The sequence below is a fragment of the Chiloscyllium plagiosum genome, unplaced genomic scaffold, assembly GCF_037043375.1.
Source record: "Chiloscyllium plagiosum isolate Xiang-an unplaced genomic scaffold, Cpla_swu_hap1 HiC_scaffold_39, whole genome shotgun sequence".
Lineage (NCBI taxonomy): Eukaryota > Metazoa > Chordata > Chondrichthyes > Orectolobiformes > Hemiscylliidae > Chiloscyllium > Chiloscyllium plagiosum.
Window position 1 is genome coordinate 10,464,117 of NW_028270177.1, and position 27,167 is coordinate 10,491,283.

The 27,167-nt window shown below is 43.6% G+C and overlaps 1 protein-coding gene across 3 annotated transcripts in view; it reads left to right on the forward strand.

Annotated features, from left to right (window-relative positions):
- The window catches only part of LOC122540918 (synaptic vesicle glycoprotein 2B-like), a 204,953-nt gene that overhangs the window by 47,912 nt on the left and 129,874 nt on the right, over positions 1-27,167 (forward strand). The window contains exon 1 of one of the 3 annotated variants that reach the window (XM_043677216.2): positions 21,807-22,067. The exons of 1 other annotated variant lie outside the window; for it this stretch is intronic. The gene's annotated coding sequence lies outside the window, so the exon portion shown is untranslated. Of the gene's footprint in view, positions 1-21,806; positions 22,068-22,249; positions 22,272-27,167 lie in introns of those variants that run through there. One more of the 3 variants, XM_043677217.2, reaches the window with a different exon arrangement.

The following is a 27,167-nucleotide window of genomic DNA, read 5'->3' on the forward strand; positions in this document are numbered from 1 at the left end:
AACCATTGACAGGACCAGTTAAAATTAATGTATCATGTAGAATTTTCTCCAAAATGGCTGGACTGCAGAAATAATAAACTCGTGTCCTCTGCCCATTATTCACTTTTATTAAGTAGTGATTCACTGATCCATCATAGTCCAGTAGCATTTGGAGTGCACCTGCTCTCACTGCAGTCGTAATAAACATTAATCTGGTATCTATCTTTGTGAAGGGATATCAATATTGCTTTTTCCCAATATTTATGCTGATACCAGTGCACCATCATTTTTGTCATGTCAATGCAGTACTGAGTAAATGTTGCACTGTTAGGGTTGCCACCGCTTGGGCAAGATGCTAAACTAAGGATCAGTCTGTTCATTCATTTCAATGTAAAGACCTTGTCAATGTCTTGATTAATGTTTATTGCTCTGTTGACATAACCAAATCAGGTTGTTTGATCATTATTAAGTTGTTGCTTGTGGGAGCTTGCAATGCACGAATTGGTTCTTATGTTCTCTGTGTGACAACAGAGACTGCACTTCATTGATTGTGAAGCATTTTGGGACAATTGGGTATCAGGAAGCTTGCTAAATAAATGTGTCACAAAGCTGGCCCTTTTTTTCTAAAAGCTGTTTCTTTTCTCAAGGATATTGTGTCCTTGTTTTTTTTTTCAGAAAGGTCGTAAAAAGCTCTCGGTTCCAATTAGACTGGTTTGGTACAGAGATTAAACGGTATTGGCCTTTTTGTCTATATGTAAACAGATGAGACTTCAGACCAAAATGTTTTTGAAGTGACCGGCAAATGAAAGGGGAGTGGTCAGCTCTCTAGCTGAGCAGTTCGGTCCAGAACTAGTTAGGAGTTCAGCTGTGTGGAAACAGGCTCTCTTTCTCTTCTTCTGCCCTTCTAACTTCAACCTAGCAGCATTTGTTCCACTTTTACTGTTTTTCGGCAGGGGGGGGGGGTGTTTATTGGGACTGTTGTGTACATTTGGAACAGCATAATTATGTCTAGTTTGGATAGACTGAGTTCTGTTGGGGTTCTTTATTCTATTCTTTGTGTTTCATTGTGTAATACTGTGAATAAATTTTTATCTGTTTTAAAACCTGATAGTCACCCTAACTAAGTTACTTCGGGTAATTTTCATTGTACAGTTACTGAAACAAATTGCAAAGTTATGATCTGGGCTGCCTGCTTAATAATGTTTTGAGTGGTCTGGCCTAGCCCATAACAGATGCAAGTCTTTCTTTTGAGCCTATTAATTTCAACAACACTTTAAAAAATGCCTGTTATATCTATTGATAAGACCATCCAATTTTTCAATGCAAAATGGCAGGATCTGAATAATAATCAAAGACATTCTGAGACAAAACCAGGAAGGATTTCTCCCTCCAAAAGGTAGCGGAAATGTGCATTTGAAGCATAAAAAGCTGTTGGAGGTCATTTGAAATTTGCAAGACATGAGATCACGAATATTTTCGATGAGGTAAAACGATTTATATCGGAGAAAGTGAGGACTGCAGATGCTGGAGATCAGAGTTGAAAATGTGTTGTTGGAAAAGCGCAGCAGGTCAGGCAGCATCCAAGGAGCAGGAGAATCGACGTTTCGGGCATGAGCCCTTCTTCAGGAATGAGGAAAGTGTGCCAAGCAGGCTAAGATAAAAGGTAGGGAGGAGGGACTTGGGGGAGGGGCATTGGAAATACGATAGGTGGAAGGAGGTTAAGGTGAGGGTGATAGGCCGGAGTAGGGGTGGGGTTGGAGAGGTCAGGAAGAAGATTGCAGGTTAGGAAGGTGGTGCTGAGTTCGAGGGTTGGGACTGAGACAAGATGGGGGGAGGGGAAATGAGGAAACTGGAGAAATCTGAGTTCATCCCCCGTGGTTGGAGGGTTCCTAGGTGGAAGATGAGGCGTTCTTCCTCCAGCCATCGTGTTGCTATGGTCTGGCGATGGAGGAGTCCAAGGACCTGCATGTTCTTGGTGGAGTGGGAGGGGGAGTTGAAGTGTTGAGCCACGGGGTGGTTGGGTTGGTTGGTCCGGGTGTCCCAGAGGTGTTCTCTGAAACGTTCCGCAAGTAGGTGGCCTGTCTCCCCAATATAGAGGAGGCCACATCGAGTGCAGCGGATGCAGTAAATGATGTGTGTGGAGGTGCAGGTGAATTTGTGGCGGATATGGAAGGATCCCTTGGGGCCTTGGAGGGAAGTAAGGGGGGGATGTGTGGGCGCAAGTTTTGCATTTCTTGCGGTTGCAGGGGAAGGTGCTGGGAGTGGAGGTTGGTTTGGTAGGGGGTGTGGACCTGACGCGGGAGTCACGGAGGGAGTGGTCTTTTCGGAACGCTGATAGGGGAGGGGAGGGAAATATATCCCTGATGGTGGGGTCCATTTGGAGGTGGCGGAAATGGCGACGGATGATACGATGTATATGGAGGTTGGTGGGGTGGTAGGTGTGGACCAGTGGGGTTCTGTCCTGGTGGCGATTGGAGGGGAGGGGCTCAAGGGCGGAGGAGGAGCGGGAAGTGGAGGAGATGCGGTGGAGAGCATCTTCGACCACGTCTGGGGGGAAATTGCGGTCTTTGAAGAAGGAGGCCATCTGGCTTGTTCATTATTGGAACTGGTCCGCCTGGGAGTAGATGCAGTGGAGACGAAGGAATTGGGAATATGGAATGGCGTTTTTACAGGGGGCAGGGTGGGAGGAGGTGTAGTCTAGGTAGCTGTGGGAGTCGGTCGGTTTATAGTAAATGTCCGTGTTGATTCGGTCGCCTGAGATAGAAATGGAGAGGTCTAGGAAGGGAGAGAGGAGCCTGAGATGGTCCAGGTAAAGTTGAGGTCGGGGTGGAAGGTGTTGGTAAAATGGATGAACTGTTCAACCTCCTCGTGGGAGCACGAGGCAACATCGATACAGTCATCGATGTAGCGGAGGAAAAGGTGGAGGGTGGTGCCAGTGTAGCTGCGGAAGATGGACTGTTCCACATATCCTACGAAGAGGCAGGCATAGCTGGGGCCCATGCGGGTGCCCATGACTATTTCTTTGGTTTGGAGGAAGTGGGAGGATTGGAAAGAGAAGTTGCCTTTGGTTTGGAGGAAGTGGGAGGATTGGAAAGAGAAGTTGCCTTTGGTTTGGATTTGGAAACTTCAACTGACTGAATTAGTCCTCACTCTGACAATCACCTCAGGGGATCTCCCATCCACCGCCTCCAACCTCATAGTCCTACAACCCCACACCGCCCATTTCTACCTCCTGCCCAAAATCCACAAACCTGACTGCCCCGGCCAACCCATTGTCTCAGTCTGCTCCTGCCCCACCGAACTAATCTCTGCATACCTTGACACGATCCTGTCCCCCTTAGTCCAAGAACTCCACACCTACGTTCGGGACACCACCCACGCTCTCCACCTCCACCATGATTTTCGCTTCCCCGGTCCCCAATGCCTTATCTTCACCATGGACATCCAGTCCCTGTACACCTCCATCCCCCATCACGAAGGACTCAAAGCCCTCCGCTTCTTCCTTTCCCGCTGTACCAACCAGTACCCTTCCACTGACAACCTCCTTCGACTGACTGAACTGGTCCTCACTCTGAACAACTTCTCTTTCCAATCCTCCCACTTCCTCCAAATGAAAGGAGTAGCCATGGGCACCCGCATGGGCCCCAGCTATGCCTGCCTCTTCATAGGATATGTGGAACAGTCCATCTTCCGCAGCTACACTGGCACCACCCCCCACCTTTTCCTTCGCTACATCGATGACTGTATCGGCGCTGCCTCGTGCTCCCACGATGAGGTTGACCAGTTCATCCACTTTACCAACACCTTCCACCCCGACCTCAAATTTACCTGGACCGTCTCAGACTCCTCCATCCCTTTCCTCGACCTCTCCATTTCTATCTCAGGCGACCGAATCAACACGGACATTTACTATAAACTGACCGACTCCCACAGCTACCTAGACTACACCTCCTCCCACCCTGCCCCCTGTAAAAACGCCATCCCATATTCCCAATTCCTTCGTCTCTGCTGTATCTGCTCCCAGGAGGACCAGTTCCAATAACGAACAAGCCAGATGGCCTCCTTCTTCAAAGACCGCAATTTCTCCCCAGACATGGTCGACGATGCTCTCCACCGCATCTCCTCCACTTCTCGCTCCTCCGCCCTTGAGCCCCGCCTCTCCAATCGCCACCAGGACAGAACCCCACTAGTCCTCATTACCACCCCATCAACCTCCATATACATTGTGTCATCCGTCGTCATTTTGGCCACCTCCAAATGGACCCCACCACAGGGATATATTTCCCTCCCCTCCCCTATCAGCGTTCCGAAAAGACTACTCCCTCCGTGACTCCCTCGTCAGGTCCACACCCCCTACCAAACCAACCTCCACTCCCGGCACCTTCCCCTGCAACCGCAAGAAATGCAAAACTTGCGCCCACACTTCCCCCCTTACTTCCCTCCAAGGCCCCAAGGGATCCTTCCATATCCACCACAAATTCACCTGCACCTCCACACACATCATTTACTGCATCCGCTGCACCCGATGTGGCCTCCTCTATATTGGGGAGACAGGCCGCCTACTTGCGGAAGGTTTCAGAGAACACCTCTGGGACACCCGGACCAACCAACCCAACCACCCCGTGGCTCAACACTTCAACTCCCCCTCCCACTCCACCAAGGACATGCAGATCCTTGGACTCCTCCATCGCCAGACCATAGCAACATGACAGCTGCAGGAAGGGCGCCTCATCTTCCGCCTAGGAACCCTCCAACCACAAGGGATGAACTCGGATTTCTCCAGTTTCCTCATTTCCCCTCCCCCCACCTTGTCTCAGTCCCAACCCTCGAACTCAGCACCACTTTCCTCACCTGCAATCATCTTTCTGACCTCTCCGCCCCCACCCCCACACAGGCCTATCACCCTCACCTTAACCTCCTTCCACCTATCGCATTTCCAACGCCCCTCCCCCAAGTCCCTCCTCCCTACGTTTTATCTTAGCCTGCTTGGCACACTTTTCTCATTCCTGAAGAAGGGCTCATGCCCGAAACGTCGATTCTCCTGCTTTTTGGATGCTGCCTGACCTGCTGCGCTTTTCCAGCAACACATTTTCAGAAAAGGATTTATATAGCAAAGGCAATGAAATCAAATTGAAGAATAGTTTAGCCATCTTGTAATTAAAAATTTGAATCATAGAATCATAGAATCCCTGCAGTGGTGATGCAGACCATTTGGACCATCAAGTCTACACAGACCTTCTGAAGAACATCCCAGCCTGGCCCTGTAACCCAGCATTTCCCATGGCCATAAACTTGAGGATTGAATCTATTCATTTCCTTCTATAAGTGGGTTACCATGATGAAAGGTCAAGTTTTCTTTGTAGAAGATACCAGCCTGGCTGCCTCTTAAGACCCTGGACATAATAGAAGGGATGGAAGACTGTGGGTGGTAAGAAGGTCCACAGTTTTATGTTCTCAGGAAGTAATGAGTTCATCGAGTCCAATTTGTGGTCTCCCAGTTTAGGAAGGATGTGAATGCTTTAGAAGAATGCAGAAAAGAGTTACAAGAATGATTAAAGGTGACCATGTTGTAAATAATGGTCCCTTTAAGAATGAATCAATAACATTCCATGTATTTCCTATTCAAGAGATGTTACTACACATCTCTGGGTCGGTTGGGACTTGAAGCTGCATCTCCTGGCTCAGAGACAGGAGCACTACCACTCTACCACAAGAACCCCTCCAGACCATGCTCCAAATAAAATAGAGAGCAGTTGATTTCATTGGAGAATATAGTTAAGGGTTTATTTCCAAAGAGCATAGGAGTGCATTATTTCTCCCCAACCTCCACCTCGGTTTTAATTTCCCCTCCATCCCTTCCTATCCTTTAACATTTTCGGTAATGTAACAGCACCTTGGTAGTTGAGTTGATATTGTTTGGTCAGTTGTTTGGATGATTTGGTGATAGGCTTTCAATAAAAAAAAGGCTTGTTTCCACCCTACCCCCAACTATTACTGTTTGAATTCAGTTCCCTCTCTTTCTTTTCCTTACTTTTTTGATATTGTGTTATTGTCACACAGCCCTAGTGGGCTGTGTTTGTGATTTCATGACCTGTGTTTCTGATTAATCTTGTATTGGGACTTTAAAATGAAAAAAAAAGGCTGGTTTTCCACATGTAGGGGAGAGAACAGACTGGAGTTTGCATTGAAATATGAAATGCTAATAAATAACTATGGAAGACAGATTGACTCCTGCTTCGGTCGATAGATGTTGAACAGTAAAACACCAGAAATGAGGCACTTCAATGATGTGGGTAGATTAAAGAAATTGAGACTGTTCTCTTTAGAGATGAGATTTTACATAAATGTTCAATATCATGAGGACAGCATTGATAGGGAGAAGCTGTTTACATTGTTGGTAGGATCTAGAACCAGATGGCGCCGATTTAATGAGATTTGTAAAACAATTAAAAGTGGCAAGAGGAAAACCCTTTTCATACAGGGATTGATTAGGTTTTGGAATGTCCTACCCGAGGTTCTGGTGGAAGCAAACTCGATTGTGGCTTTCAAAAGCGAGTTAGATAATTGTTTGAGGAAACAGTGAAGAAGCACAATTAGCTCAGTGGCTTTTGCAAGGAGCCAGCTCAGACACTACACAGAAATGGGTTGTGTTGTACAGTAATCACTTTACAGTTCTATAGTCCTATAAAACTCAAATGCAATGAGTGCAGATGTCACATAAAATAAAACTTTTGAGTTACGTGGCAATCTTTTGCCCTCCACAATTCACTACCCTTTTGTAAACAGAAACTCCTTGCTAAAAATCTAATGTCTCTGTACTGGGAATTAGGATCCTCAAAGTGAGACATTCAGAAGTCAGCAAAGCCTGAGATCATCCAGCAAAGCCATATCATTGACTGTTAATTCTACTTAGTGACCTTTCTCATGTAAGCAGAAATGTCCAACCTCCAGCCCTTTAGTTTAATGAAATACACACCAGCCCTGCTATAAACAACAACCAGCTTAGCAGACTTGGTCAGAAATTGGACACTGCTCTGAATCACTGTGGGGCAAAAGGGAAGAGGGCCTGGCATATGTCTGTGCAATCACAGATGGATTAGCATCTTTGCTGCTCCTCACAAGGCCTCCTTACAAAGTTGTCCGTAGTCCATCACTGAGTACTCTCATGCTGGGCTGCTCCATTTGTCTCACAGTCAGTCCTGAGGCACAGGCAAAGTGCTAAAGCATGCCTATGTAATCTTCCTTTATTGCATTTTAAATAATTTTCTCCAAATTTATTTTCTGTTCAAGCCACAGAGTACATCTTGCCTCTGCTGTGTGTGGTATAGTAATATTTGTTTCTGTGCACTGACACGTAGAAATAGTCAAGTATAATTAAATCGTCACACCACACGTACCAGAGCCAAGGTTTAATATGGCAAAGTACACAATGTACTGTTTTTCACAGAGTCACATTTGGAGAATGCTAGCATACATTACTTACAATGGGGTCAGGTACATCACTGATTATATTGTAATGATCACCTCAGTCACTGGGGATCAGCTCAGGCAGGAAACCTGCTGTGATTGATGAAAAAAGCTTGAATGCCAATCTGTCAGCAGACTTAGTGACAAGTTCAGATCTTTCGCCACCCCTCACCATATTAAAAATATTACATTAATGGAACATTTTGGTATGGGGACTTCTCAAAGTGTAAATCCTTGATACCTAAACAGAATGCAAAAATAGAATCGGTAAAAATGAAACAAACAAATGAGTAAGAGCGGGCTGAGCTATTTTTGGGAAGCAGCTTGCTGTGTCTCCATAATCCTCTTTCAGTGACTTAGCCACCCATTGAATTAAGCAGCTTTACATGTATATATGGGTTCTGCTCTTCAGAATAACATTTTAGACTGTACCAAGCTTGCAAGACCCCTAAAGGAATGGGCAGTGAAACTGAGAGATGCAAAGATTTTTGTCCGGCATGACAATTTCAGGTAGAATTAGCTGCTTAACTCCTCCCAGTAAATTGTTTCAATGAGAAGCTGAGAAGGGACACAAACCACAGACCCATCTCCGGTCTTCTCGCTGTTAAGTGCAGCCCTTGTCAGGTGCAAGTGACGCAATGCAGAAAAGCAAACTGCTGAGGGCTGCAACTGGATCTTGTTGGGAGGTCCAACAGCAATCAGTTAATGAAGGTATAATTAATGGCAGCCATATAACACTCAAATCTTCCTGATTAGGGGGACAACTGAAGGGAAGTACATTCATGAACTGATGATGCAGCACAATTAAAGATCATGATGAAACCTTTTTTTCCTGCTTAGAGAAATTAAAATGGACTTTATGTGATTTGGATTGATGTCTTTGCCATTGAAGGAAACTCCCATCCTTTTCAGTTTCTGGATAAACACCGAAGTCTTGTTAGGAATCATCACATGCATTTCTGCTCTCCTGTTGCTTTTCCCACACTGTCCACTTACAGGGGGCAAACCGAATGTTTGTTGATAATGTTGTGACTCAAATTAGCTGTCCATTTTAAAACTGATGTGGCTATGATTATCCATTCTATTTTTTAGCTTAATCTGCCAAGCTTTTGCAGGATAGAGTGAAACAAACTACAAATCAACTCCTGAATGGGCAGTGTGAGCTTGTGCTACTATCGAGATTTTTGTCCCATGAATCAGTTCTCCAAGTTGTGTCCATGAATCAGTTCTCCAAGTTGTGTCCCATGAATCAGTTCTCCATGTTGTGTCCCATGAATCAGTTCTCCATGCTGTGTCCATGAATCAGTTCTCCATGTTGTGTCCCATGAATCAGTTCTCCATGTTGTGTCCCATGAATCAGTTCTCCATGCTGTGTCCATGAATCAGTTCTCCATGCTGTGTCCCATGAATCAGTTCTCCATGTTGTGTCCATGAATCAGTTCTCCAAGTTGCGTCCCATGAATCAGTTCTCCACATTGAGTCCCACTCGGAGGAAGTATTGAGGGTAGTCAAAGCACAGCTTGTACTCTGGGTAGGGGACTTACATGTCCATCACCAAGAGTGGCTCGGCAGCACCACAATTGACCCAGCGGTTGAGTGATAAAGGGCATAGCTTGACTTCATCTTCACCAATCTGCCTGTCAATGACAGTATCAGTAGGAGTGACCACCACCACACAGTCCTTGTGGAGATAAGGTCTTTTCATTCCATTGCGTTGTGTGGCACGATCACTGTGTTAAATTGGTTTTGATTAGATCTAACAACTCAAGACTGAGCATCCATCTGAGGGACATCAGCAATAGCAGAATTCTACTCAAACACAATCCCCAAAGGAGAAAGTGAGGACTGCAGATGCTGGAGACCAGAGTTGAAAAATGTGATGCTGGAAAAACACAGCAAGCCAGGCATCATCTGAGGAGCAGGAGAATCGACTTCTTCAGGAATACCTGAATTTCCTTATGCCCGAAACGTCGATTCTCCTGCTCCTCGGATGCTGCCTGGCCTGCTGTGTTTTTCCAGCATCACATTTTTCAACTACAATTCCCAAAGGTCCAGCATTGCCCTAACTCCACCATTACCATCAAGCCATGTATGGTATTCAATTTTGGTCTCATGAAGAACGGGGGGTGGGGGAACAGCCCCTAACAACAAAGTGTCAACTTGGTGAAGCTACAATACAGGATGACTTGCATGTCAAACAGCATAGGCGCCCAGTGATAGACAGAGCTAAGTGATTCTACAATCAACGAGCCAGATCTAAGCTCTGCAGTCCTGCCATATCCAGTCATGAATGGCGATGTGTAATTAAACTCAGTGGAGGAAGAAGCTCCACAAATATCCTTATCCTCTTATGATAGGAGAGCCCAGGATATCAGTGTAAAACATAAGGCTGAAATATCAGCAACAATCTTCAGTCAGAAGTTTTAAACAGATGATCTGTCTGGAGATCACCAGCATCACAGAAGCCAGTCTCCAGCCAATTCTATTTCCTCCATGTGATATCACGAAATGGCTAAAGGCGCTGGATACTGTAAGGGCTCTGAGCCCTGAAAACATTGCCGTGAATGCATATATGCTTAATGAGGTCCAAATTTAATACAAGAGTGCAGAAGGCAGGATTGAAGTATTTGCAACCATTTTTGTTTGGAAATGTTGAGCAGATCATCCACCTTGGCCTCTTTCTAATGTATCAGCAATCTTTCAAAACTTCCACCATGTCTGCTTCTCTATCTTTAATCTTTTGAGCCTCACACTTTGCAGTTCGTTCATGCAAATATCAGATTTAGGAACAGGAGTAGGCCATTCGGCCCTTTGAGCCTGCTCTACAATTCAATAAGATCATGGCTGATTTGATTGCCCCGCCCCTGATAACCTTCTGGTTTTCTTAGCAAGAAACTAAACTTCTCCAGCAATCCTACCCTCTCCAAGGACAAGCCTAACTCATAACCATTCAATTCTATTGTATCTTCTCACTGAACAATCTCTCAACCTCTCTTCCTTGTTAATTCACACTTCATCTTCACAACATTTTTGTTATTCATTTATGGGATGTGGGCATTTCTTTTGTGTGCCAGTGTTTATTGCCCATCTATAATTGTCCAGTGGGCAGTTAAGAGTCAATTCCATTGCTGCAGGCCTGGAGTCACATTTTGGCCAGGCTGAATGGCTGTTTTCCTTCCATGAAGGAACTTTAGTGACCCAGATGGGTTTGGATGGCAATTGACAGTGGTTATAAAGTCATCAATAATCCAGTCTTTCAGAGTCATAGAGTCAGACACAGCACAGAAACAGACCCTTCGGTCCAACTAGTCCATGCCGACTACAATCCCAAACTGAACTATTCCTGCCTGCCTCTGCTTGGCCCATATTCCTTCAAATATTTCTTATTCACGTACTTACCTAAATGCCTTTTAAATGTTGTAACTGTACCCGTATCTATGATTTCCTCTGGAAATTCATTCCACACACAAACCACTCTCTGTGGAAAAATAATTGCCCCTCATGTCTTTTTTAAATCTTTCTCCTCTCACCTTAAAAATATGCTCCCTAGTCTTGAAATCCCTCACTCTTGGGAAAAGACACCTTATCTATACCCCTCATTATTTTATAAACCTCTATAAGGTCACTCCTCAAACTCCTAGGCTTCAATGATAGAAGTCCCATAACTCAAACCTTCCATTCCCAGCAATATCTCTGGTAAATCTCTTTGGAACCCTTTATTCAGGTTTAAATGTTTGGGGCAGGTGCAAAAGAGTTTTGTTAGGACTGGAGTGTATTAGCAAAAAGGAGATGGTTGAACAAACTTGGATTGTTTCGCTAGAGCATTGGAGGCTGATAGGTGACCTGATAGGAGTATATAAAATTGTGGGAGTCAGAAATAAAGTGGATAGTCAGAGGGTTTATTCCAATACTGGGAATGCTACATATAGTAGGGCGCATTAGTTTAAGGTGAAAGGGAAAGTTTAAAAGAGATGTGCAGGGAAATTTTTTTTGCAATGGATAGCAGGTGCTCAAACACTCTGCCCATGGGGTGCAGAAGCTAATACACCAGCAATGTTTAAGAGGCATTTAGACAGACATAAGAACAGTTAGGGAATAGGGGGATACGGACCACTTGCAGGAAGATGGGATTAGTTTAGAATAGCATCATGGTTGGCACAGGCATAGTGGGCCAAATGACTTATTCCTGTGCTATAGTGTTCTATATTCACCAACTGCCAATAGTCAGATTTGAATACCTCCAAAGCATTGGCTTGGTTTTCTGAATCATTAGCCTGATGACAATACCTCTACACCACTGCATCTTCTGTTGTTTTTTTCATGTATGAAGTTTCCATCTCTTGCTTGTTACCCAATCCCATTTCCATTCCCTTCACCTCCTGAGAAATGGCTAGGGACATTTAACTTGTCACAGTTGTTCCTGAATATTTTCCATCAGTGAGAGTCTAATGAATATCACAAAAATAATATTGCAGCACAGTAATCTGTAGCACACTGGAGAACAGAATTGGCTGCAGGTAGATTCATTGATCATGCCTTAGCAATTCAGTTGCAATCATCCAGAACATTACAAAGCAGACATCCTATCTTATTTTGTTTCCTTTATACTTTCAGTGGATGTGGGTATCTCTGCCAATGCCAGCATTTGTTTTCTATAGATCATAGTTTCATACACAACAGAAAAGACCCATCAGCCCATCGAGTCTGCACTGACACAACTACCACTAAACGCGTGCTAATCCCAATTTCTTGCGCTTGTCCCATGTTATGATATTTGAAATGCTCACCCAAATATTTTTTAAGGTTGTAAGGTTTCCACCCTCCACTATCTTCCCAGGCACTGCATTCAAGGTTCCCAACACCGTGGAATGAAACTCCCCTCTGAATCTTCTGCCCCTTACCCTAAAACTATGCCCTCTCCTGATTGACCCCTCAGCCATGGTGAACAGCTGCTCTTTATTCACCCTGTCCACAGTCCTCATAATCTTATACACCTCAATCATGTCCCCCTAGGCCTTTTCTGCTCTAGAGAAAACAATCCGAGCCTATCTAGTTTCTCCTTATAGCTCAATTTCTCCAACCCAGGCAACATCCTGGTGAACCTCCCATGTGCCCCCTCTAGTGCTATCACATCCTTCCTGTAGTGAGGTGACCAGAACTGCACACAGTACTCCAGCTGTGACCTGACCAACGCTCTGTACATAGAGTCATAAAGATGTACAGCATGGAAACAGACCCTTCGGTCCAACCCGTCCATGCCGACTAGATATCTCAACCCAATCTAGTCCCACCTGCCAGCACCTGGCCCATATCCCTCCAAACCCTTCCTATTCATATACCCATTCAAATGCCTCTTAAATGTTGCAATCGTACCAGCCTCCACCACATGCTCTGGCAGCTCATTCCATACATGTACTACCCTCTGCGTGAAAAAGTTGCCCCTTAGGTCTCTTTTATATCCTTCCCCTCTCACCCTAAACCTATGCCCTCTAGTTCTGGATTCCCCTGCCCCAGGGAAAAGCCTTTGTCTATTTATCCTATCCATGCCCCTCATAATTTTGTAAACCTCTATAAGGTCACCCCTCAGCCTCCAACGCTCCAGGGAAAACAGCCCCAGCCTGTTCAGCCTCTCCCTGTAGCTCAGATCCTCCAACCCTGTCAGCAGCATTACCTCCTTGCTCTTATACTCTATACCATAACTGATGAAAGTAAGAAAACCATATATTTTCTTAACAATTCTATTCACGTGCTCTGCCAATTTCAGGGATCTGTGAATAATTACACACTTGATCACAAGATCAAAAAATGCTAACACATTTGTCAGGCATGACCTCCCTCTGACAAAGGCATGCTGACCATCCCTAATTAAACCATATCTGTCCAAGTGGGTACTAATTTGATCTTTCAGAATTTTCTCCAATAGTTTCCCGAACACTGACATGAGACTCACCAAGATGTAATTTCCTGGTTCATCTTTATCATCCCTCTTAAAAAGCGGCAACCATTAGCCATCCTCCAGTCCTCTGGCACTTCCCCATGAGCAGAGAGGAATTGAAAATTTGTATCAGAGCCCCTGCAATTTCCTGCCTCACCTCCCATAGCAGCCTGGAATACAATTCATCGAGGCCAGGGGATTTGTCTATTTGTAAGACCAGTGGAGCCTCCATTACCTCCCCATTTCCCATAACAAATGTGTAAGTTCCTCACAGTCCCTTTTCCCGAATTCCATACCAACGTTTTCCTTTCCTGGAGTGAAGACCCAAGAGAAGTATTCTTTCAATACCCTTCCAATATCCTCCAGTTTCACACACAGGTTGCCCGTTGGTACCTAATGGGCCATAATCTTTCCCTGGTAAGCCTTTCCCTTTAATGTATTATTATGGACGAGGCCAGACCCCCTCAAAACATTTCAAGAAAGTAGCCCAGACCCTAACTTTGCTCATTGTTTTAAGCAGGTGTAAAATGGATATTCCAGGAGGGATGCAGCTACCCCACCCAATTAGTTTTAAATTAAATAGAATTTATTTGCAAGATTACTGAATGAAACCCAAACAAAAGAGAACAGAATATAGAAAAACTTAACCTATCCAAAAACCTAAGCGATTATCCCAACTTAATGATGCTGTTCCAAGTACTTTCAACAATCCCCATAAACACCCCTTGGCACAAAAGGTAAAATCAAACATAGGGTCTTACAGGAGAGAGAGAGAGAGAGAAGTGGCAGAGAGATTCAGCATGGAACACCCTCTTCCATGTAGCTGTTTCTTTAACCAGCAGCCTCAAACTGACTGCCTGCTTTCAGTGAACAGCCAGACTGCTGAAAAAAAACAAAACAAACCAAACCAAACCAGTGAAAAGCTGAGCTGGTAGAACTGACCCTTTCATTATACAATTTTTTTTAAAGTTGAAAGCTTTTTGCCTGAGGCAGCATCTGTTACCTACAAACAAATTGGCCCTAAAACCCACCCAAGCCAGACTTCTCGCCAACTCTGCATTTACAACCCCTCTGAAAGAAAAAAACAAGGACAACATAATCTTGTTAAAGGGACGGCATTGTCACAGTACTTATAACATATCTTAGGATTCTTCCTAATTCTGTCACAAGATCTTTCTCATGCCCTGTTTTTCCGCTTCTAATTGCTTTCTTAGTTTCCCTCCAGTACTTCCTGCATTCCTGGAGGGTCACAGTTGAATTACGCCTTTTGGACTTACTAAAAGTCCTACTTTGTTGACTATCCAGAATTGCCTTTGAACTGAGTGGTTCTCCAGGCCATTTTTTGATTCATTCATGAGATGTGGGAATTGCTGGCCTGGCCAATATTCCTTACATATGCCTATTGCCCTGAGAGCAGTTAAGAGTCATCCTCATTGCTGTGGGTCTGGAGTCACATGTAGGCCAGATTAGGTAAGTATGGCAACCTCCTTCCACTGAAGAGCATTAGTGAATTAGATGGGTTTTTCCAACAATTTACAAGGATGTTGCCAGGGTTGGAGGATCTGAGCTACAGGGAGAGGCTGAACAGGCTGGGGCTGTTTTCCCTGGAGCGTCGGAGGCTGAGGGGTGACCTAATAGAGATTTACAAAATTATGAGGGGCATGGATAGGATAAATAGACAAAGTCTTTTCCCTGGGGTCGGGGAGTCCAGAACTAGAGGGCATAGGTTTAGGGTGAGAGGGGAAAGATATAAAAGAGACCTTTTCACGCAGAGGGTGGTACCTGTATGGAATGAGCTGCCAAAGGATGTGGTGGAGGCTGGTATAATTGCAACATTTAAGAGGCATTTGGATGGGTATATGAATAGGAAGGGTTTGGAGGGATATGGGCCAGGTGCTGGCAGGTAGGACTAGATTGGGTTGGGATATCTGGTCGGCATGGACGGGTTGGACCGAATGGTCTGTTTCCATGCTGTACATCTCTATGACTCTAATTGAGAATGGTTTCATCGTCATCATTAAACTTGTAATTTCAAATTTTCATTGAATTGAACTTCCACCATCTGTCTTGATAGGATTGAACCTGGGTCTCCAGAACATGACTTGGGTTTCTAGATTAACAATCTTGTCATAATATCACTAAGTGATTGCCTCCAGAGGGCAGTTAAGTGTCAACCAGCTTGCTGTGGATTGGGAGGTGGGTTAGACCAACTCAGTTTGCTGGGTGATTGATTAGTTATGCAGCGTAATGCCAACAGTGTGGATTCAATCCCTGCACTGGTTGAGATTACCATGAAGCACTCTCTAATCATAGAATCATGGAATCCCTACAATGTGGAACCAGACTGTTCGACCTATCAAGTCCATACTGACCCTCTGAAGAGCAACTCACCCATACTCACACCCCTACCCTATCCCTGTAACCCTGTATTTACTGCTGCTAATCCGCCTAGCCAGCACATCCCTGGACATGATGGGCAATTTAAAACACCCAGAGGAAACCCATGGAGAGTATGTGCAAACTCCACACAGACAGTCACCCAAGGGTGGAATTGAACCCAGGTCCCTGGTGCTGTGAGGCTGCAGTCCTAACCACAAATGAGAGAGTGGACTATCGCAATTTCACCTGAACCCAAATTAGAATTGCATATTTCTTTCTCTTTAAATCATTAATGAACCAGATGTGTTTTCATGACAATAGACAAAATTTTCATGGTCACTATTGCTGAGATTCACTAAAACGTACAGAATACTGGCAAGCCTGGATAGAGTGGACATAGTGAAGATGTTTCCACTCGTAGGAGAGACTAAGACCAAAGGGAACGTTCTCAAAGTGAAGGGACAACTCTTTAGAACTGCTAAGAAGAGGAATTCCTCCAGTCAGAAACTAAGGAACTCATTACCACAGAAGGTTTTGGCAGCCAAGTCATTGAGTGTCTTGAAGACATAGATAGATAAAATCTTGATTGGTAAGGGGATCAAGAGTTATGAGGAGGAGAATGGGCTTGGGAAACATATCAGCCATGATCAAATGGCAGAACAGTCAATGGGCCGAATTACCTAATTCTGCTCCTATATCATATGGTCTTTTGGACTAGCTTTACAATCTGAGGTTTTGTGAACTAAATTTCAATTCTACCTGCAGCATGGTTGGATTTGTACCTCTGTCCCAAGAGCCTGGGTCTTTGGATTATTAGTCTAGCCACATATTAAAAGACCCATATTAAATTGCTTTGTAGAAACAGTAAAACATATTCATTTAATCTTGACAGATGGCAAATTTATATTCTCTATCTCTTATCCATCCCCTACAATTTCATGTTCAGTGTCATTAAGTTTCCCAAACAGAAGACTGTTACAATGGTTCATAGCAAAACTCATGTATTTATATTCCAGAGGAAGAGAAAAATACCTGGAAACAAAATGTCAGCAGTTAGCAGAATTGGCAGGAACATCTGTTGACATTTTTCAGTTATTTCTTGCCCAACAATATAGTGCTATTGTTTTGTGAAGCAATAGATAAACATCTCGTTTGGTATTAAGCCATTCAGTACTGACAGTCTTTGGTTTGAACCCTGATCAGTCGAGTGGTGTGATCATGTTAAAAGATATATAATCCTGGAAAGACTTGACAGCATAGATACTGAAAGGCCAGAATGCTTGAACTTGCAGTTCTTTACTGAACTAGAAAGGATGTTTCCTTTCATGGGTGAATAAAAACAAGTGGCACACTTTGGTGGAGGTAAGGAAGAATTTCTTCTCTCAGTACGTCAGCAGTCTCTAGACTTTTCTTCCAAAGAGACCAGTGGAGCTCAATCAAAGATGAGTTAGGAAGAACTTTTAACAGCTATGGTAGGCAACTTGAAAAGTGGAGTTAAGGCTCCAATGAAACTCATAAACTTATTGAATTGCACTGCAGGCTAGATGGGCCAAATGGCCTACTCCTGCTCCTGATTCTTATACTTATGATCGTAGGCTTGGTGGTACTATAAGTGTGCTCAGCACTCTGAGATATTGGTAGGGTAAAAGTGATCAGCCCAGAATACCTAGTCCTCTAATTCCTGAAGTTGTAAAGTGCTAGTATCAGGTATGGTCAAGGTACAATATAGTCATTTCAAGCTAATAGGTCACCAGTAACAGTGAAACAAAGGGTAAACTGATTATATTCCTATGTGTGGGGCTTAAGTTATCTTATCTGAAGAAACATTACAGTCTTGTCCTACAGATTGTGAACTGAAATGTTCTGCCACTGGTAAGGACTTAAAATTTGGTTCGCCCAGTTTTCCATCTCAGCCAGGAAGCATAAACCTGCAGCTCTTTACTGGGCTTGAAAGGGAGGGAGGTGAAAATGGACCTGGGTGGGGAGATAAAGCAGGCTGAATAGTTCACTCCTGATGAAGGACTTTTGCCTGAAACGTCGATTTTCCTGCTCCTCAGATGCTGCCTGACCTGCTGTGCTTTTCCAGCACCACTCTCATCTAGACTCTGATTTCCAGCATCTGCAGTCCTCATTTTTGCCTACCTGAATAGTTCTGTCCACCCATTACAGGATGTGCTTGCTGCAACATTCCAATGAAATCATCACATATGAATGTCACATCTATAACAGATGTATAACAAATGTACAATGTGATTCGCCATATTTGCAAATTTCCTGTCCAAGTCAAACTTCACATTCCTTATATAACTTTGAGTCTGCATATAGAATGATTTCTGAGAGGTATTCATTCTGAATGAGAAGCTCATATTAATGTAATACCATTGGCATAATAAACTATCCCGAGACAAGTCCTGGGAGTGGGGTGAAGCAGAAATGGATACAGAGGTATGTAAGATGATATTAGAGTTTATAGATGAGTGTTAGGCCCAAGAGGTGGCATTTAAGGAAAATCTTAAAGGGAGGAAAAGAGGATTTAGAATCAAGAGCTTTTGGGAGGTCGTGCAACTGAAACATATGAACATGTAAACACACAAATTAGAGACCAGAATAGGCCATTAAGCCCTTCAAACCTGCTCCACTATTTAAGAAGATTCTGCTGATCTGCTTATGGACTCAACTTCACTTTTCTGTGTACTCCAACATTCAGATACCCATTAGAATCCTTAACATCTTAGAATCCCTATATTGTAGCAGCAGTCCATTCGGCCTATCGAGTCTATACCGGCTCTCTGAAGTCATCCAGTCCAACTCCTCTATTGCTATAAACTGCATTTCCTATGTCTAATCCACTGAGCCTGCACATCTGTGGACACAATGGGCTATTTAGCACAGCCAATCTATCTAACCTGCACATCTTGGAACTGTGGGAGTAAACCACAGCACCCAGAGGAAACTCGCACAGACAATGTGCAAACTCCACACAGACAGTTGCTCAAGGCTGGAATTGATCCCAGATCCCTGGTGCAATGAGGCAGCAGTGCTAACCATTGAGCCTTTGTGTCACCTGTTCTCAACCAAGAATCTGTTTAGCTCAGCCTTAAACATATTCCATCACCCAGCCTCCATTGAAGTAGGGAAAAGGTTTTTACAGAACAGCTGAAGATGCATCAATGGTGAGAAATTCAAGTCAAAAGGCTATCGTTAGATGAGCACAGTCATTTCAGAATGCTGTGGGGCTAAAGAAGATTATAGAGTTGGGGAAGGATGAGGCCATGGAAGGATTTGTTAACCAGGATGAGAATTATTAAAATCAAAGGGTTAGTTGACTCGAAGCCAATGCAATTCTGTGAGTGCAGCTGGGAGCATAAACTTGTTGCAAAGTCACAGACAGCAGAGTTTTGGATGACCTTATGTTTATAGATGCTAGGATGCCATCCAGAAGTGTACCAGAGTAATCAAGTCCAGAATAATAGAAACATGAATGAGCCTTGCAGCAGTGAATAAGCAAAATCCGGTGATATTCCAAGGATAGAAATGGGATCTTGGTGATGGTGTGGACATGTGGTCAGAAGGTCATTGCAAGACTTAAACATTTGCTAGAATATTTGCCATTTGTAATGAAGATGGTGGCTAGGGACCTGAGGGTCCATTGAAATGGTTTGTAATGACTCTATGCATAGGGTGATATTAGTGTAAATGAGACCTGGAACAAATTTACTGCAGTTTTGATACCAGATTTTGACGCTCAGCTTGGAAAGTGCTGACTCCTGCTGGGGTTGAATTTGTTATCATTCATCGTCTTTGAAAGAACAGGCCTGATCTGTCAACCCCTGTTGTCCACATATGGACTCTCCAGCATGTGTCATTGGATTAAAATCAAAGGAAGACTCTCTCTGCACTTTCTGACTTGAAAGCATTATCAGCTTTTGATTTTGTTAGAAATCTCCAACCTCACTAGATTCAAACCCAGAAAGGCTGCTATCCTGTCTGGTCGTGTTCAATGTCGGCCACCTACTTCTATCTGCATTGAGATCAGCTGACTCAAAGTCAAACCCATTTTTACAGAGTGACCAAACTGTGACAGACCAGAAGGAGGCCATTCGGCCCATCGAATCTGCAATGACTTTCTGTATGAACAATTCACTTTGCACCATTTTCCTGACTTCTCCTTATAACCCCTACATTCTTAGCTTTCAGATATCTGTCTAATTCCCTTTTCTATATTTCAACTGAAGCTGCATCCACCACAACCTCATTACAACATTTACAATTGGTACAATGAATTACTTTTTCATGTTGACCTCGTCTTTTTAGCAATTAATTTAAATCTGTTCCATCTCAGTCTTGATCCCTTAATGAGTGGAAATTGTTTCTTCCTATCAACTCTATCCAGACACCTCGTGCATTGAATATCTCTGTTAAGTCTCCTCACAACCTTCTTTTCTCAGCCACTCCATTGATGTATAAGGTAATGAGTCTGAAAGAGTTCATGTTGAAGCTGTGCCAAGCTCCTCCCAATCTGATGGGTGCTGCATAGTCTTTGGATGGAAAAGACACATTCTAGCAAAAAGGTTCGGATGCAGACCAATGTGACATCACTGGCTCCTGATAGTCCTTGTAACTGTGCCGAGCAAGTCAGTGTAACTTGTATCTATTGCTATCATGCAATAAATTATATCTTGCTGCTAAGATAAGTGCCTCTTCTTGTCTGGATTCAACAGAGATTTATCCTCTACCACTGCTAATTCGATAGGCCCTGAAACTCAGGATGAACTGAGAATTGATGGCAGCTCTCCACCTCAAGTGCCCTGTGGTTGATACCATGTCATATAGCATCCATCTTCTGACAAGATAGAGTTATAGAGTTATAATGCACGGAAACAGATCCTTCAGTCCAACTAGTCCATGCCAACCATTATCCCAACTAAACTAGTCCCACCTGCCTGCACTTGGCAGTAATCCTCCAAACTTTCCTATTAAATGTACTTATCCAAATGTCTTTTAAACATTGTAACAGTACCTGCAATCATCACTTCCTCTGGAAGTTCATTCCACACATGAACCACCCTCTGTGTAAAATTGCTCCTCATGTCTTTTTAAAATCTTTCTCCTCTCACCTTAAAATTATGCCCCTAGTCTTGGAATCGCCCACCTAGGAAAAAGAAACCTGCCATTCACCTTCTCCATGCCCCTCATTTACATCTTCTAAATTATAATTAAAATTCAATACGTGGTGCTATATTGGCAAATGCAGCAAAGAAAAGGTCAGATCTCAAAAACCTTGGTTAATTTCATTTTTTAAGGGTGTCAAAACAGGGATAATTATTGGCTGGGGTATTCCCTGCTCTTTGCTCTGTGCATGTGATCTTTTACAGGCAGGGAGTGCTTCAGGCAAGCATCTGCAAAGATAGCACCTGCACCAATACAAAGGTCTGTCAGGAAGATATTATGTATTGGGGCATCAATCATGGGGGGCTTGAAGTTGGGGTAAAATGCTGTTACTAGTCCTCTATTTCAGCCTGAGTCTAGGGGCCTATTCAGTTGTTAGCTTGAGTCATGTCCTCAGGTTTTGGAGCCACAAAATTCTGATTCAGGAATACCACAATACTTCCACCAAACCTAACCCATGACTGGCATTTTAAGATGTGAGCTTTGACTGCTGATATCTGTTTGCAGTTCAGTAAGGGAACATAATGCAGACAGAATAAATTATAAATACGTTCTGGAGAAGGGTCCCCTGGACCCGAAACGTTAACTCTGCTTTCACTCCACAGATGCTGTCAGGGATTTTCCAGCAACTTGTGATATCCAGCATCCGCAGTTCTTTGGGGTTTTTTAATTTGTTAAATAATAAATACTTCTATTTTCCTTCCGGGAAAGAAAAAGTGAGGAAATGGTATTGCAGTGTTTCTAGCATTAGAATCTGCCAGCCAGCAAAGAGTTAAAAGCTGAACAAGCCTCTCGGTGTCATCTGAATGCAGTCACAACTGAGTTCGGTTTGAGCATCGGAGAATTCTTGTTTATTCTGCTGGACCACTTGTGGGCTCGGCATCTCTTTCTCTCTCTCTCTCTCTCTCACACTCTCTGCCCTCTTCCCCCACCTCCACTGCTGCTGCTGCCACCAGACAGAGAGAGAGAGGAGCAGTATACACCCAGGGGCTTAGCGCTGTTTGATGATTTCCGTGATAAGACCACTCCGTGCCACGGGATCTTAATCTCCTACCAGCGGCTAACGACCATTTTGTGATCGTCGAACCTCCGCCAGTCGCCTCTGGAGGTGGGAGATGCTGTCACCATGTTTATGATGGTAAGTTCACTGGGTGCCTCTGGCCATTCAGCGTCTGCTCTGAATCCCCTTTCCCCCAATCCGCCCTCAGCTGCTATTTACCAGCAGGTGGGAATTTAATTCCTGCAAGCTTGCTGGGTCCCAAGTTGTGAAACTTGGAAGGGAGTTATGGACGAGATAAAAAGGTGTTGGTGCTGAATTCACACTTCGCTCTGTTATTGGGAGGTGAGGAAAAGGTCTGTGGTTTCGTTCTGTGTGAGACAGTGTCAGAAATGCTTGCTTACAACGTTTTTTTTTGTGGGTGTTTGTCTGTCTCACTCCTTATTTGCATCGACGAGTTTGATCTATTACGATAGTGCAATGGTCTCGTTTTCCTGGTTCGCTGGTTATGTATAAACGGGGATTGTAATTCCCCTCCTGATGAGCTCGATTAATTGCAGAGACACCCAGATGGGACTCGGGCAGTTTATGAACTTCTTTGGTGAAAAACCAGCTTTATATCTCCCTGAGATTTTGCAAGGTGCAGCAAGGCTTTTCCAGCTGATTTATTCACAAGTGTGGCACAGAGTTCAATCTCTTACCGACAGCATTCCCTGTCAAACACAGGCTCACAATTCAAATTGCTGCAGGTCTCAAAAGATTCACTGGGCTGCTTTAACCAGGTCAGGATACCAGTGCGATCTCTCTCTACTTTGCAAGGCAAAACTATAAAAGCCTCCAAATTATAACTCCTGTTGAAACATAATGTGTGGACTCTGGCCTTATACAGATGAGCTCTTCAGTTTGTGTTGTGTATGTGAGATTGAATGCAGTGTTCAGATCCAGTGATTCTCAGTGTGTTTATCACTACAGTCAGGAGTATTGATTTTTTTCTGCGGCACTTTCATGCCAACTTGCTTCACCCTCTCCATCTGTTATACATGACCGTGCATCATGGACTGTCTCATCTTACTGTTGCAGCAATATTAAGAATAAAAGGAATAGATGACTTGGCATGGGTACATGACCAGTGCATATCCCAAAATCCAATGCCATAACAAGGTCACACTCAATTTCTGTACAGCAGTGACCCAGGTACACCCCCTGATGCAGTGCACCCCTGCCCCACCCATCACCCAAAACTGATGCAGATACAACCAGGCACGAGGCTGGTATAGCACTTGCAACATGACCCTGCTACAGAGCTAGTCTCGTTAGCCTTAAACTGCTAGGTTTGTGACAGTGCCTGCAACACTGGGTGATGTACAAGGCTACTTCAAGCTACAGCTGCCCTATGGTACAGGTCTGATAAAGTGCCTGGATGGATTCCATTGTGGCATCCACACCACAAGCTCAGCAATGATCCAGTGTCTCCAATGAGGAAGGTGAATGAGTTCTGAGGAAAGATTACCGGTCCTGAAACATTAACTCTGATTTCTCTCCACAGATGCTGCCAGACCTGCTGAGCTTTTCCAGCAATTTCTGCTTTTGTTCGCGAATGGTCACTTTAATATAAAAGTACTGGGAACAGCAACACTTGCAAACACCCAACTGGTTCACGCTGTCCTTCAGGGAAGACAATCTGCTGTCTTTACCTGGTCTAGCCTACATGTGACTCCAGTCCCACAATAATGTGGCTGACTCTTGACTGTCCTCTGTAGTATCTCAAGTAAGCTTCGCAGTCAAGCATGCCATGGCACAACATTTATCTGACTATGAGATTTTATTGGTTAGCAGAGGGTAATTGATAGTGGATGGAGAAATGTAGAATCCGAACTGCTGTTCAAGCTGGTGGTGGGAGGGGAGGTGACTGCAGAAAAGAATCTGTAAGTGAAGAAAATGAGACAGAAAAACGTAGAGGAAAACAAAAGAAAAAGACATTTCCCTTGAGAAAATTACAGTGAGTACATGATGAACCAATTGTGTTGTTACAGTCAAATGCTGACTACAATACAAAATAGGCAAAAAATTCTGCTTAGTTAAGCAGTAATAAAATCCTGTTATCATCTGTCAGGATGGAGAATGTTTCATTTCACATGCAAGATATCATGCTGTAGATTTCCCGAATGTAAGTGGCTAAGTGCATGGCAGGCAGACACATGTATAAGGATCGGGAAATGAGAGAAGTTTAATCAAAATGGACTTAGACAACAATACCAAAGCTAAATACTGCGGATGTTGGAAATCAGAAATAAAAACAGAAAATACTGGAAGCAGGTCAGGCAACATCTTTTGGACTCAGAAGCAGAGGTAACATTTCAGGTTGATGCCTTTTTGTCAGAAGTGCAAAGAAGTTTAAGATATGCAGGTCTCAAGCTGGTCTTATGGTCTCATTGGCAGGCAAGGACAAGGGATGGGGAGGGTAGAACAAAAGGTAAGATCTTTGATTGAGTGGATGGGAGGAGATATTAACTGATAAAGGGGGGAAAGTACATGATGATGGCATGGTCAAATGAACAAAACTGAGTTGTCGAGGGGATGTAAATGGCAGAGTATAATCATTACAGCAGTTGCACATCCATATAACTAGAGGCAAGGTTCATGACCTGATATTGTTGAATTCAGTGTCCAACCCAATAGGTGTGAAGTGCCTATGTTGAAAATTGACGTGCTGCTCTTCGAGTTTGCTTTGGAACAGAGCAGCAGACCAAGGACAGAGAGGTCAGAGTGGGAGTGGAGAATGACACATGCTGTGGAAGCTCAGAGTCAAAATTATGGACTGAACAGAAATGTTCTGCAAAGCAGCCACTCTTGCTGCATTTGATCTCTCCAGGAGAAAGCATTTTGAATGGTATATGATCGTAAAATGACTGAGTGCTGGGATGGTGTGTGCCAGAGTAAATGGTCCTTTTAGAATTCTGAAAGGGGATGGGAAGATCAACTGTGGGAAATCCTTGGTATAGCAAAACAGAAGACATACACTGTTACGGTAACATTGTGACAGCAGGTACAGAGTAGTTGGTGAAACTAAGACAATAGAATAGAGTCCTTTTGGAATTGGGGTCGGGGAGAGTGTAGCCAAGGATGCTTTGGGAGTCACTGGGCTTACAGTTGATATAGACCTGGTGTCTCCAGAAATGGAAAAGGAAAAGCAGAGAAAAGGAAGGTAAAAGTTGGAAACGGGCCATGTGAAGGTGAGGGATATACAGAAATCAGAAGCAGAGTGGGTGAAATGTCAATTTTGGGGTAAAGTCTGGAAGTGGTGCCTCTACAGTCATTAGCATAATTGGAAAAAAAAAACACAAAGGAGAAAACTTGGGTAGGACTGGAATGTTAAATGTTCTATTTCTCCATCAAAATGGCTGGCCTGTCTAGGATCCATATAGATGCCTATTCTAACAATTTTCATTTGCAGGAAGTGAGTGGAATTAAGAGGACAAGCTGTTCAATATGGGAAGTTGAAGGAGTGTGGTGGTGATGGGGGTTCTGATAAGATGTTTGTCCAAGGAAGAAATGGAGAGCCCTAACACTGTTGCGATGAGGATGGGGCTGTAAAACGATTGGTTGTCTCTTTTCCTTTGCTTTCAGCATTCTGAAGGGACAATATACCCCTTTAAGATGGCAAAATCTCCATAGAAGGGGAGCACTGAGGATCATGGAATATTGCAAATTCATTATATTTTGTGCGTATAATTATTAGGCAACTAGAGTTTAACCTACAAATATTAATGGTGAAATGTCCCATTTATTACTTGAAAGGGTAAGGACGTTTCTTAATATTTGTAAATGTTTGAAATATATATTTGCTTTCCATTTTGTCGAAGTGAATTTGACAAGTAACCTTAGCCCAAATTTGGTTGCAATCATTCTGAATCAAGAAGGCTATACTTGCATTTATATGTCTCCTTGTACTTTATGTACAATAAGACACTTTGACTGAATGATCAATGTAACCAGGACTGTGGTACTGGAAGATTCTACAAGTGACCATGAGGTCAGTGACCCCATGATTTTTTCAAAGAGCATAAAAGATACTGTGCAGCATAGATGCAAAAGCAACAATTGGCAGATGTGGTGGATCTGAAGTGGGAATTGCAAAATGTTAATAATGCTGAGCAGGTCTGGCAGCATCTATGGAATGAAAAATGGAGTTCGCATTGATGATCTATCATTGGGAGTTATTGACTTGAAATACGAACTGTCTTCCCCTGTCTCTATGGAAGGGACAGATACGCTGAATGTTTGCTGCCTATTTTCTGGTTTCAAGCTTTGTAGCACCCTGGGCACCTTTGAATAAGACTCTTTAATGTCTTCTTGAGCCACTGAAGCACACAGACTGATCTCTCATTATTAGAATCTCTTCAGTGTGGAAGCAGGCCATTTGGCCCATCAACACTGACCTTCAAAAGAGCATCTCACCACATCCCTGTAACCCTACATTTCCCATGGCTAATCCACCTAACCCACACATCCCTAGACACTATGGGCAATTTAGCGCAGTCAATCCACCTAACCTGCACATCTTTGAATTGTGGGGGGAAACTGGAGCACCTGGAGAAAACCCACACAGACACAGAAAATGTGCAAACTTCACATGTACAGTCACCCAATGGTGGAATTGAACCCAGGTCCCCTGGCGATGTGAGGCAGATGTGTTAACCACTGAGCCACTGTGCCTTTATTTCACTAATAGTTTGTCTAAAAATCCATTGCTGAAAATGGAATAATTCTTCAGTGCTGTTTTGGGATAGGGCTGGATCCCACAATAGGAGAATATTGCAAAATGAGCTAAGCTGCCGGATTTCATCCCTAATATTTCAGAGGAAGACAAGGAACTTGAAGAGACGAAAAGATGGGTCAGAAGAATATAATGGAAAATGTAAAGCAACAAAATGTGCAGGAACTAGAGATGGATGAAGAAAAGCATTGGATTGTTTATCAGTGGCCATGTGGAAGTGGTGTTTGAGGACAGGGGATTGGCTAGATCATTATTTTGTGACTCTCTTAACCATGTGATAATGTGGGGAGATGCCTCAGCTAAGTCAGGAGGACAAGAGACTGGTAGTTAATGTTATGGGAATTACATAGTCTGGGAAGTTCCAAACACTGACAATGCCCCTTAAAGTGTACTGGTCTCATTGGCTGAAGAGATGGCAGATATCCTCACCAAAATCTTCCAGTGTTCATTGGAAGCATTTAATG